This window comes from Hordeum vulgare, chromosome 5H (assembly GCF_904849725.1).
Source record: "Hordeum vulgare subsp. vulgare chromosome 5H, MorexV3_pseudomolecules_assembly, whole genome shotgun sequence".
Classification (NCBI taxonomy): Eukaryota; Viridiplantae; Streptophyta; class Magnoliopsida; order Poales; family Poaceae; genus Hordeum; species Hordeum vulgare.
In genome coordinates, this window is record NC_058522.1 from 944,098 (window position 1) to 957,694 (window position 13,597).

The following is a 13,597-nucleotide window of genomic DNA, read 5'->3' on the forward strand; positions in this document are numbered from 1 at the left end:
ACTACATTAGATGTGTATATGAGACAAAAGAGTGTATATTGTACAAGAGCTTTCCTTTTCAGCAAAGAACAAAGGAATAAAGAACCTGCCTAATAACAAAGTACGTAGTGGAAGACATGAAAGAGGGAAAATGACATGATTTATTAATTACGTCTGGCATGGTAAGGCTGCATCAGCAAATGTCTCCATGACCACTTAGTAGCACGCATGCTTGTACTCCAGCAGTCCGGATTGACGTCTCCAGCAGTCCGATTGCTACCCTTGTGTGAGGTAATTTCCTTTACTCCTAAATCTAATCTTGTTAGCACAACAACCAATCTATTTTTTTTTGTTTGAGCTGCTAGTACAGCAATTTAGTATGAGCTGATTGTTCTCGTATTGGTGGTTGATTATTAATTTAAATACGTATGATTGCAGTATACTAGTATCATACGTAGCACTGTACATATTATTTTTTGCATGCATATTTAATTATTTATCAACAAATTCAATATGTGTTGACGTTGGATTTGGCATGTGTGTTAAGCAGATCATGGGCACCGGAAACTGCTCTGATGAAGCAATCCGTGACTTCTCTAATCACATAGATGGGCAATTGGTGCGAGTGAATGCTCTTCTGGTGGCGAGCACCATCGTGATAGGAGTTATGGTCGGGATCGGTGCCTATGGTCAGCGCTTCCGTCACCATCCCCTGACCGGCTTCCTCTTCGTTGGTGCCAACACCTTGTTCCTGCCCATCCTCTCGTATGTTAACTCTACCATTGGTAATCAAGATGTCATCGCCATTTTCTCTGGTCCACACATCATATCAGGGAGTTGTCACACACAGGACCACATCATCTCTGTCTTCGTATGGGCTAGTCTTATTCAGATTGCTGGCCTCAACACCACTGCAATAGTTGCTGGTGATGATAAGGAAGGTCGCAACATCACCCCTCCTGCCACAGTACTGCTTGTTCAAGCAATATGGACTTCCTACCTTGCCGTTAATTTGCTAGGAAAGGATTTTTATTCACCGAGACAATGGTCGCTAAAGAATGTGGAGCCCGGAGAGGTATTGGTCCTTCTTCCATCCTTTGCTCTTATCGTTGCTAAACTCCTCAAATATTATGCATGGTACAGTGCAAGAAGTTCGTTAGCATTTGGGCGCAATCCACATCTCATTGTTGTATACATGGAGCAGCTAAAAGATGAAAAGCAGCATGTCGGGCCAGCAACTGAGCATTCCCTTCCTCCACTCATAGTTGCAGGAGAGGACATAAGATTGATAAATTATAAAAGGGTGCCTTGTGGTTGTTGGAAATATGCCCTAGAGGCAATAATAAATTAGTTATTATTATATTTCTTAGTTCATGATAATCGTTTATTATCCATGCTATAATTGTATTGATTGGAAACACAATACTTGTGTGGATACATAGACAAAACACTGTCCCTAGTAAGCCTCTAGTTGACTAGCTCGTTGATCAAAGATGGTCAAGGTTTCCTGGCCATAGGCAAGTGTTGTCACTTGATAACGGGATCACATCATTAGGAGAATCATGTGATGGATTAGAGCCAAACTAATAGACGTAGCATGTTGATCGTGTCATTTTGTTGCTACTGTTTTCTGCGTGTCAAGTATTTATTCCTATGACCATGAGATCATATAACTCACGGACACCGGAGGAATGCTTTGTGTGTATCAAACGTCGCAACGTAATTGGGTGACTAGAAAGATGCTCTACAGGTATCTCCGAAGGTGTTCGTTGAGTTAGTATGGATCGAGACTGGGATTTGTCACTCCGTGTGACGGAGAGGTATCTCGGGGCCCACTCGGTAATACAACATCACACACAAGCCTTGCAAGCAATGTAACTTAATGTAAGTTGCGGGATCTTGTATTATGGAACGAGTAAAGAGACTTGCCGGTAAACGAGATTGAAATAGGTACGCGGATACTAACGATCGAATCTCGGGCAAGTAACATACCGAAGGACAAAGGGAATGACATACGGGATTATATGAATCCTTGGCACTGAGGTTCAAACGATAAGATCTTCGTAGAATATGTAGGATCCAATATGGGCATCCAGGTCCCGCTATTGGATATTGACCAAGGAGTCTCTCAGGTCATGTCTACATAGTTCTCGAACCCGCAGGGTCTGCACACTTAAGGTTCGACGTTGTTTTATGCGTATTTGAGTTATATGGTTGGTTACCGAATGTTGTTCGGAGTCCCGGATGAGATCACGGACGTCACGAGGGTTTCCGGAATGGTCCGGAAACGAAGATTGATATATAGGATGACCTCATTTGGTTACCGGAAGGTTTTCGTGCATTACCGGAAAAGTTTCGGGCTCATCGGTAGTGTACCGGGAGTGCCGGCAGGGTTGCCGGGGACCATCGGGAGGGGTGTCACACCCCAAGGGGTCTCATGGGCTATGGGAAGAGATAAACCAGCCCCTCGTGGGCTGGAATAAGTTCCCACTAAGGCCCATAAGGTTTGAGAAGGAAAAAACACAAGGTGGAAAGAGTTTCCAAGTGGGAAGGTGGAATCCTACTCCAAGTAGGATTGGAGTAGGACTCCTCACCTCCAATTTCGGCCAAACCTTTAGGTTTTGAGGCTGCCTCCTCCCCTCCCTCCCACCTATATATACGGAGGTTTTAGGGCTGATTTGAGACGACTTTTCCACGACAGCCCGACCACATACCTCCACGGTTTTTCCTCTAGATCTCGTTTCTGCGGAGCTCGGGCGGAGCCCTGCTGAGACAAGGTCATCACCAACCTCCGGAGTGCCGTCACGCTGCCGGAGAACTCTTCTACCTCTCCGTCTCTCTTGCTGGATCAAGAAGGCCGAGATCATCGTCGAGCCGTACGTGTGCTGAACGCGGAGGTGCCGTCCGTTCGGTACTAGATCGTGGGACTGATCGCGGGATTGTTCGCGGGGCGGATCGAGGGACGTGAGGACGTTCCACTACATCAACCGCGTTCACTAACGCTTCTGCTGTACGATCTACAAGGGTACGTAGATCACTCATGCCCTCTCGTAGATGGACATCACCATGATAGGTCTTCGTGCGCGTAGGAAAATTTTTGTTTCCCATGCGACGTTCCCCAACAGTGGTATCAGAGCTAGGTTCATGCGTAGATGTCTTCTCGAGTAGAACACAAAAGTTTTTGTGGGCGGTGATGTGCGCTTTGCTGCCCTCCTTAGTATTTTCTTGATTCCGCGGTATTGTTGGATTGAAGCGGCTTGGACCGACATTACTCGTACGCTTACGAGAGACTGGTTTCATCGCTACGAGTAACCCCGTTGCTCAAAGATGACTGGCAAGTGTCGGTTTCTCCAAGTTTAGTTGAATCGGATTTGACCGAGGAGGTCCTTGGATGAGGTTAAATAGCAACTCATATATCTCCGTTGTGGTGTTTGCATAAGTAAGATGCGATCCTACTAGATACCCATGGTCACCACGTAAAACATGCAACAACAAAATTAGAGGACGTCTAACTTGTTTTTGCAGGGTATGCTTGTGATGTGATATGGCCAACGATGTGATGTGATATACTGGATGTATGAGATGATCATGTTGTAATAGATAATATCGACTTGCACGTCGATGGTACGGCAACCGGCAGGAGCCATAGGGTTGTCTTTATAACTAACGTTTGTGCTTGCAGATGCGTTTACTATTTTGCTAGGACGTAGCTTTAGTAGTAATAGCATGAGTAGCACGACAACCCCGATGGCGACACGTTGATGGAGATCATGATGATGGAGATCATGGTGTGACGCCGGTGACAAGAAGATCGTGCCGGTGCTTTGGTGATGGAGATCAAGAAGCACGTGATGATGGCCATATCATGTCACTTATAAATTGCATGTGATGTTAATCCTTTTATGCACCTTATTTTGCTTAGAACGACGGTAGCATTATGAGGTGATCTCTCACTAAAATTTCAAGACGAAATTGTGTTCTCCCCGACTGTGCACCGTTGCTACAGTTCGTCGTTTCGAGACACCACGTGATGATCGGGTGTGATAGACTCAACGTTCACATACAACGGGTGCAAAACAGTTGCGCACGCGGAACACTCGGGTTAAGCTTGACGAGCCTAGCATGTGCAGACATGGCCTCGGAACACATGAGACCGAAAGGTCGAGCATGAATCATATAGTTGATATGATTAGCATAGAGATGCTTACCACTGAAACTATTCTCGACTCACGTGATGATCGGACTTGAGATAGTGGATTTGGATCATGTACCACTCAAATGACTAGAGAGATGTACTTTTTGAGTGGGAGTTCTTAAGTAATATGATTAATTGAACTAATTGTCATGAACATAGTCTAATGGTCTTTGCGAATTACGATGTAGCTTGCGCTACAGCTCTACTATTTTATATGTTCCTAGAGAAAATTTAGTTGAAAGTTGATAGTAGCAAACTTTGCAGACTGAGTCTGTAAAACCGAGGATTGTCCTCGTTGCTGCACAGAAGGCTTATGTCCTTAATACACCACTCGGTGTGCTGCACCTCGAGCGTCGTCTGTGGATGCTATGAACATTCGACATACACGTTTCTGATGACTACACGATAGTTCAGTGCAAATACTTAATGGCTTAGAAGCAAGGCGCCGAAAACGTTGTAAAACGTCACGGAACATAAGTGATGTTCTAAAGAGATGAAATTGTGATTTCATGCTTGTGCCCTTGTTAAGAGGTACGAGACCTCCGACAAGATTCTTTGTCCACAAAGTAAAGGAGAAAGGCTCAATCGTTGAGCGTGTGCTCAGATTGTCTGAGTACGACAATCGCTTGAATCAAGTGGGAGTTAATCTGCCAGATGAGATAGTGATAGTTCTCCAAAGTCACTGCCACCAAGCTGTGAGAGCTTCGTGATGAACTATAACATATCAAGGATACATACAATGATCCTTGAGTGATTCGTGATGTTTGACACTACGAAAGTAGAAATCAAGAAGGAGCATCAATAGTTGATGGTTTGTAAAACCACTAAGTTTCAAGAAAGGCAAGGGATAGAAGGGATACTTCATGAAACAGCAAAACAGTTGCTGCACTAATGAAGAGACCCAAGATTAAACCCAAACCCGAGACTAAGTGCTTCTGTAATGAGGGGAACAGTCACTGAGGCGGAGCAACTCTAGATACTTGGTAGATAAGAACGCTGGCAAAAGTCAAGAGAAGTATATTAGATATACATGATGTTGATGTGTACTTTACTAGTACTCCTAGTAGCATGAGGGTATTGGATACCGGTTCGGTTGCTAAGTGATTAGTAACACGAAATGAAAGCTACGGCATAAACGGAGACTACCTAAAGGTGAGGTGACGATACGTGTTGGAAGTGTTTCCAAGGTTGATATGATCAAACGTCGCACGCTCCCTCTACCATCGGGATTGGTGTTAAACCTAAATAATTGTTATTTGGTGCTTGCGTTAAGCATGAACATGATTGGATCGTGTTTATTGCAATACGATTATTCATTTAAAGAGAATAATGGTTACTCTATTTTCTTGAATAATCACCTTCAATGGTTTATTGAATCTCGATTGTAGTGTTACACATGTTCATAATATTGGTGCCAAAAAGATACGAGTTAATGATGATAGTACCACTTACTTGTGGCACTGCCGCTTGAGTCATGTTAGTATAAATTGCATGAAGAGGCTCCATGCTGATGGATCTTTGTACTCACCTGATTTCGAATCACTAGTGACATGCAAACCATACCACATGAGAAAGGCCTTGTTTTCATTGAGATGAAATAAGATAGTAACTTGTTGGAAGTGATACATTTTGATGTATGCAGTCCAATGGGTACTGAGGCACGCAGTGGATATCATTATGTTCTTACTTCACTTACGATTTGAGTAGATACAGGAGTATTTACTTAATGAATCACAAGTCTGAAATATTGAAAAGTTCAAATCCGTTTCAGAGTGAAGTTCGTCGTAACAAGAGGATAAACTGTCTACGATATGATCATAGAAATGAATATCTGAGTTACGAGTTTTGGTACGCAGTTAAGACAATGTGGAAATTGTTTCGCAGTTCATGCCACCTGGAACATCATAGTGTGATGATGTGTCTGAACGTCATAGCCACGCACTATTTGGTATGGTGCATACTATGATGTCTCTTATCGAATTACCACTATCGTTTATGGGTTATGCATTAGAGACAACCGCACTCACTTTAAATAGGGCACCGCGTATTTCCGTTGAGATGACACAATATAGACCGAGGTTTAGAGAAATCTAAACTGTCGTTTCTTGAAAGTTTGGGGTTTCGACACTTATGTGAAAAAGTTTCAGTCTGATAAGCTCGAACCCAAAGCGGATAAATGCTTCTTCATAGGGTATCCAAAACAGTTGGGTACATCTCCTATCTCAGATCCGAAAGCAAAGTGTTTGTTTCTAGAAACGGATCCTTTCTTGAGGAAAGGTTTCTCTCGAAAGAATTGAGTGGGAGGGTAGTAGAACTTGATGAGGTTACTGAACCATCACTTCAACCAGTGTGTAGCAGGGCGCAGGAAGTTGTTCCTGTGGCGCCTACACCAATTGAAGTGGAAGCTGATGATGGTGATCATTGAGCTTCGAATCAAGTTACTACAAACCTTGTAGGTCGACAAGGTCGCGTACTGCTGCAGAGTAGTACGGTAACCCTGTCTTGGAGGTCATGTTGTTGAGCAACAGTGAACCTACGAGTTATGGAGAAAGCAATGGTGGGCGCAGATTCCGACGAATGGCTGGAAGCCATGAAATTCGAGAGAGGATCCATGGATGAAAACAAAGTGTACACTTTGGAAGAATTACTTGATGGTCATAGGACTATTGAGTAAAGATGGATCTTTAAAGGAAAACAGACGATGATGGTGATAGGTCACTATTAAGAAAAGCTCGACTTGTCGCAAAGATGTTTTCGACGAGATCAAACAGTTGACTATGATGAGACTTTCTCACTCGTAGCGATGCTAAAGGTATGTTAGAATTATGTTAGTTGTTGATGCATTATTTATGAAATATTGCACGTAGGATGTCAAAACATTGTTTGCTCGACGGTTTCCTTGAGCAAACATTGTATGTGATACAACCAGGAGGTTTTGTCGATCCTAAAGATACTAGCAAGTATGCAAGCTCCAGCGATCCTTCAATGGACTGGTGCAAGCATCTCGGAGTTGGAATATATATACTTTGATGAGATGATCAAAGATTTTGGGTTTGTACAAGGTTTATGAGAAACTTGTATTTCCAAAGAAGTGAGTGGGAGCACTATAGAATTTCTGATAAGTATATGTGGTTGACATATTGTGGATCAGAAGTAATGTAGAATTTCTGTAAAGCATACAAGGTTGTTTGAAAGGAGTTTTTCAAAGGAATACCTAGATTGCGCTACTTGAACGTTGAGCATCAAAGATCTATGGAGATAGATCGAAAGCGCTTAATAGAAGTTTCAACAAGATGCATGCCTTGACAAGTTTTTGAAGGAGTTCAAAAAAGATCAGTAAAGAAGGAGTTCTTGGTTGCGTTGTAAGGTGTGAATTTGAGTAAGACTCAAAACCCGACCACGGCAGAATAAAGAGAATAGACAAAGGTCGTCTTCTATGCCTTAGCCGTAGAATCTAAAGTATGCCATGCTGTGTACCACACCTGATGTGTGCCTTGACTCAAAGTCTGTTGAGAGGTACAAAGAGTGATCCATGATTGAATCACTAGCAGCGGTCAAAATTTATCCTTAGTAACAAATGGACTAAGGAATTTTTCTCGATTATGGAGGTGGTTAAAGAGTTCGTCGTAAAGGGTTACGTCGATGCAAGCTTTGACACTAATCCGAATAACTATGAGTAGTGAAACGGATTCATATAGTAGAGTAGATATTTGGAGCATTTCCGAATAGCACGTAGTAGCAGCATCTATAAGATGACATAAAGATTTGTAAAGAACGCACGGATCTGAAAGTTGCAGAACCGTTGACTAAAACCTCTCTCACGAGCAAGACGTGATCAGACCCCATAACTATATGGGTGTTGGATTCGTTGGAATCACATGGTGATGTGAACTAGATTATTGACTCTAGTGCAAGTGGGAGACTGTTGGAAATATGCCCTAGAGGCAATAATAAATTAGTTATTATTATATTTCTTAGTTCATGATAATCGTTTATTATCCATGCTATAATTGTATTGATTGGAAACACAATACTTGTGTGGATACATAGACAAAACACTGTCCCTAGTAAGCCTCTAGTTGACTAGCTCGTTGATCAAAGATGGTCAAGGTTTCCTGGCCATAGGCAAGTGTTGTCACTTGATAACGGGATCACATCATTAGGAGAATCATGTGATGCACTAGACCCAAACTAATAGACGTAGCATGTTGATCGTGTCATTTTGTTGCTACTGTTTTCTGCGTGTCAAGTATTTATTCCTATGACCATGAGATCATATAACTCACGGACACCGGAGGAATGCTTTGTGTGTATCAAACGTCGCAACGTAATTGGGTGACTATAAAGATGCTCTACAGGTATCTCCGAAGGTGTTCGTTGAGTTAGTATGGATCGAGACTGGGATTTGTCACTCCGTGTGACGGAGAGGTATCTCGGGGCCCACTCGGTAATACAACATCACACACAAGCCTTGCAAGCAATGTAACTTAATGTAAGTTGCGGGATCTTGTATTACGGAACGAGAAAAAAGACTTGCCGGTAAACGAGATTGAAATAGGTACGCGGATACTAACGATCGAATCTCGGGCAAGTAACATACCGAAGGACAAAGGGAATGACATACGGGATTATATGAATCCTTGGCACTGAGGTTCAAACGATAAGATCTTCGTAGAATATGTAGGATCCAATATGGGCATCCAGGTCCCGTTATTGGATATTGACCAAGGAGTCTCTCAGGTCATGTCTACATAGTTCTCGAACCCGCAGGGTCTGCACACTTAAGGTTCGACGTTGTTTTATGCGTATTTGAGTTATATGGTTGGTTACCGAATGTTGTTCGGAGTCCCGGATGAGATCACAGACGTCACGAGGGTTTCCGGAATGGTCCGGAAACAAAGATTGATATATAGGATGACCTCATTTGGTTACCGGAAGGTTTTCGTTTATTACCGGAAAAGTTTCGGGCTCATCGGTAGTGTACCGGGAGTGCCGGGAGGGGTGCCGGGGACCATCGGGAGGGGTGTCACGCCCCAAGGGGTCTCATGGGCTATGGGAAGAGATAAACCAGCCCCTAGTGGGCTGGAATAAGTTCCCACTAAGGCCCATAAGGTTTGAGAAGGAAAAAACACAAGGTGGAAAGAGTTTCCAAGTGGGAAGGTGGAATCCTACTCCAAGTAGGATTGGAGTAGGACTCCTCCACCTCCAATTTCGGCCAAACCTTTAGGTTTTGAGGCTGCCTCCTCCCCTCCCTCCCACCTATATATACGGAGGTTTTAGGGCTGATTTGAGACGACTTTTCCACGGCAGCCCGACCACATACCTCCACGGTTTTTCCTCTAGATCGCGTTTCTGCGGAGCTCGGGCGGAGCCCTGCTGAGACAAGGTCATCACCAACCTCCGGAGCACCGTCACGCTGCCGGAGAACTCTTCTACCTCTCCGTCTCTCTTGCTGGATCAAGAAGGCCGAGATCATCGTCGAGCCGTACGTGTGCTGAACGCGGAGGTGCCGTCCGTTCGGTACTAGATCGTGGGACTGATCGCGGGATTGTTCGCGGGGCGGATCGAGGGACGTGAGGACGTTCCACTACATCAACCGCGTTCACTAACGCTTCTGCTGTACGATCTACAAGGGTACGTAGATCACTCATCCCCTCTCGTAGATGGACATCACCATGATAGATCTTCGTGCGCGTAGGAATTTTTTTGTTTCCCATGCGACGTTCCCCAACAGTGGTTACAGTCTCAAATTGTTATCCAACCAAGCTGATGGGGCAAGGATTGAAAACAACAGCTTAGTGATCATTGAAAAAGTTTGGCAGTTGCAGGATGACATGTTTCCGATGTCTTCAAGGGAACAGTTTAAAGATTTATGCTTTTCATTCGCGTTGTTCAAGCTGCTAAGATGCCGATTTGCAAGGCATACAATTGTTGAGACTTGTTTCATGAAGGCCTATAACTTATTTCCACACATGTTGCTCCAGGATAGTGATGATGAAAGAGCATTTGGTGTGATTACACTTGAGCTTTCTTTCCTTCACGATTATTATTGTTCATCTTTCACAACCTCATATTCGAGGAGTTGCTGCCCATTTTGAGCATATTTATATCTCTCTTAAGCATGGGTTGGAGCTTGTTCTATATGTTGGATGAAACTCTTCATATGCCGGGGGAAGCTTCATGGAATGATTCACAGATTGAATGTAGCATTGAATGTGATACATTGACCTGGAAACATTATGGAAAGTGGTACTTGGATGATGTACCCGTATTTTTACTTGCGTCACTAGTTGTGCTTTCCGAGCTACGGGAGATTGCTTCTTACATCTGCTCTAACTGGACTAAAGTATCCCTCATCCACCACTATGTTAGGCATGCTTCTTCTTGGCAGCAATCACCTTGGAAGAACAAGTTACTAGGCCTTGTGCTACGCAGAAAATGCAAGCTGCTAAATCATTGGGTGGACAAAATGAACCAGTGCTCAGTATTGACCCTCAACCCAAGAACAACTCCACTGGCTCTTCTTCATCGCCTCATCCCTGTGCTTGACCGGAAGAAGGTACCGACAGTTGTGAAGACTGCCGTCCTCAAGCCACTGAGGAACCGAAGCAATGGCGTGGCATCCCTATGCACAAGGCTACAACTACAGGCCGACAACAACCCTTTTCTCACAGTCCAATGGCGTCAAAGGTATTGCTAATACAATGCTGGTGGCTCACATTGCCACGAGCATCCTGGAAGTGAGTAGATCGGGGAAGGCTGACTTTGATCATAAGATCGCCGCCACACACTTGTCACACTACTGCGCCTACTTTGATCATAAGAATGGCGTAGAGCTCGGCAAGAAGCTGATTGAGCTGTTGGAGGATAAAGGAGAAGAGGAGGCATGGGAGGTCCTCATGGACTTCTGGTCCGAGATGATCCTCTATGCCGCCCCGTCGGACGCTCACGCCGATGCCATTGCGCGAGGCGGCGAGCTGATAACACTCCTGTGGGCCTTGCTCACCCACGTCTGGATGATCAGCCGGCCAGAGCCCGCCACGCCTAAGAACACCCTGGTGATGTCTAATTAGTACTCAAGTACTACTAGTCATGTGTTTCGATTCACTACTTTTCTGTTCTGTCGTTCATCTTGATTGGTGCTGTGTGGTTTGGTGTGGTGTGCTACTAAAAAACTGCCCGTGTCATGTGTTTCGATTCACTACTTTTTTGTTCTTTCGATTCATCTTGATTGGTGTGGTGTGGTGTGGTGTGCTACTAAAAGAACTGTTTTTGTCATGTGTTTCGCTTCATTACAATTTCTGATTGTTTGATTTGATCTTGATTGGTGTTGTGTTGCTGCTTAAGGGCATATAATTAACTTACTGCTTCCCAACATTTGGTTACATATATATGGATTTGTACGTCGTAAATGGACGCTCTTCAATCTCTAAACACCAAAGTCGTGGTATATTATTTACCAGGATCATCACAGCAGTAGTAGATTAATTTGTCGAGTCGTTCAATTCCTGCTACGCATCAACATTAATACACATAATTAACTAGGTTTTCCCGAAACTAATTAATAACTAACTCTATGATAAACATCCTCTAGCTAACGACCACACTAGGGATATATATCTAGCCAAAGGAGATCAATCATCAAAACTATGATGGACTGAGGCAGTCCATCGATGTTGGTCATACGGCGTTGGATGACGTCAAGTGGAGATTTCAAGTCTGCCATTGCCCTTAACAAAGCGCTTCACTATCTCTAGTACCAATGCGTGGCGCAGATCCGGTCCATCTCCTTGATGGGGATGCCCTTGGTCTCCGGCAGGAAGAACTAGATGAAGGCGGTCATGAGGAGCTCGCGGACGCCAAAGAAGTAGAAGGGGCCGAACTTGAAGTGGTAGAGCATCATGATGAAGATCTGGGCGATGATGAAGGTGAAGGCCATGTTGAAGACCACCACCATGCTCTGTGCCGCCGACCGGATCTCTAGCGGGATTACATATATTTACTAGTATTTAAAGTCTGTTGCAAGATTACATATATTTACTAGTAGTATAGATGGTGTTTCTAAAGCTACCACAAATTAAATTACAGTAGCTTAATTATCTTGTTAAAAGCGGTCGGAAGGCCTATATCACAAGTCACATCACACGCCCTTGAGTCGATTCTCTCTTTGTTTCACAAGGGCAAGGAAGATTATCTTGGAGTTATATTGGTTATGTTCTAAAGCCCATGGCTGTTAAACATGTCATGTACGAAAGAGGAGCCGGTTCGGTTCAAAAACGCGTGTAGGCGCAACTACTTCGGACCACACTCCAAACAAGTATTATTCATTCCCATCCCCGCGTGTGGCACGGAGCATATCTTCTCACATACATGACGCAGCTAAGTTAGTTACCCGCGAGATGAAACTTTAGTTACCCCTCGGGAATGAAAATTTTAGTAACCCGAGATGGCAAATGTAGTTGAGAAAACATGACAACTCTCTCTGTTTTAGTTAACTATAGTGACCTGCGGGATGACACTTTAGTTATCCGGAGATAGTTGTCATATGTGTTTAACTAGTTGTCACATGTGGTCCAACCATAATTGCTATGTATGTTAATCATAGTTGTCACGTATGCTTATCCGGTTGGCACGTACGCGCAATTGCACTTGCCATCTAGCAATGAATCATAGTTGCCCATCATAGTTGCGACGTACGCACAACTACAGTTGCCATCTAGCAACAGACGAGCATCAAGTGGGCGAAGCACAGTTCGCCCACACACGCGTGGACTAGGTGGTGACTGTGTGGACAGAAACTGGTTTGCCCACACATCGTAGATGTCTACCACGCGCTGCCGGGTCGTGTGGTCGAACTCTCCAACGCCCACAAACACGATGATGCCTACGTTGCACTGAAATTTCAACAAATTCCTTTAGGATTCGTGCAAAACAGAATCAACGTGGATCGACGCGTGTGGGCAAAGTACAAACATGTCACACGTGTGGACATTATCATTTGGGTTAAATATATGTAATCTTGGTAGTAATACCAGGGTGGTGAAGATTCCCCTCCCCCCCCTCGCGTCGTCTCACGTAGGCGACTCGGGGGCGATTAGAGCATGTCTAGTAGAACCCTCAAACCCTTAAAACAAAAACCAGTTTTAAGGGTTGAGAATTGCACATTTTTGACACTTTTAAGGGTTGAAAAACAGGGGCAAAGACTAGAACCCTCAAAATCGGAATACAGCCAGGACCGCGCGCGCCGGCTGCTGGCGCTCGCGCGCTGCTGCTGCTGCGGCGCCGCCGCGGCGAGCTCCTTCTGCGGCAGGAGAGGGAAGGGGAGGGGCGGCTAACGCGGTGGCCGGGGCGGGCGCGGTGGGCGCGGCAGCGGCCGGGGCGGGCGGGGCGGCTGGCGCGGCGGACGGGGCGGGCGTGGGGGCG

The 13,597-nt window shown here is 44.6% G+C and overlaps 1 pseudogene; it reads left to right on the plus strand.

Moving 5' to 3' along the window:
* The first annotated feature begins 514 nt into the window (after window positions 1-514).
* Window positions 515-11,247, plus strand: LOC123452369 (annotated as a pseudogene).
* The last annotated feature ends 2,350 nt before the right edge of the window (window positions 11,248-13,597 follow it).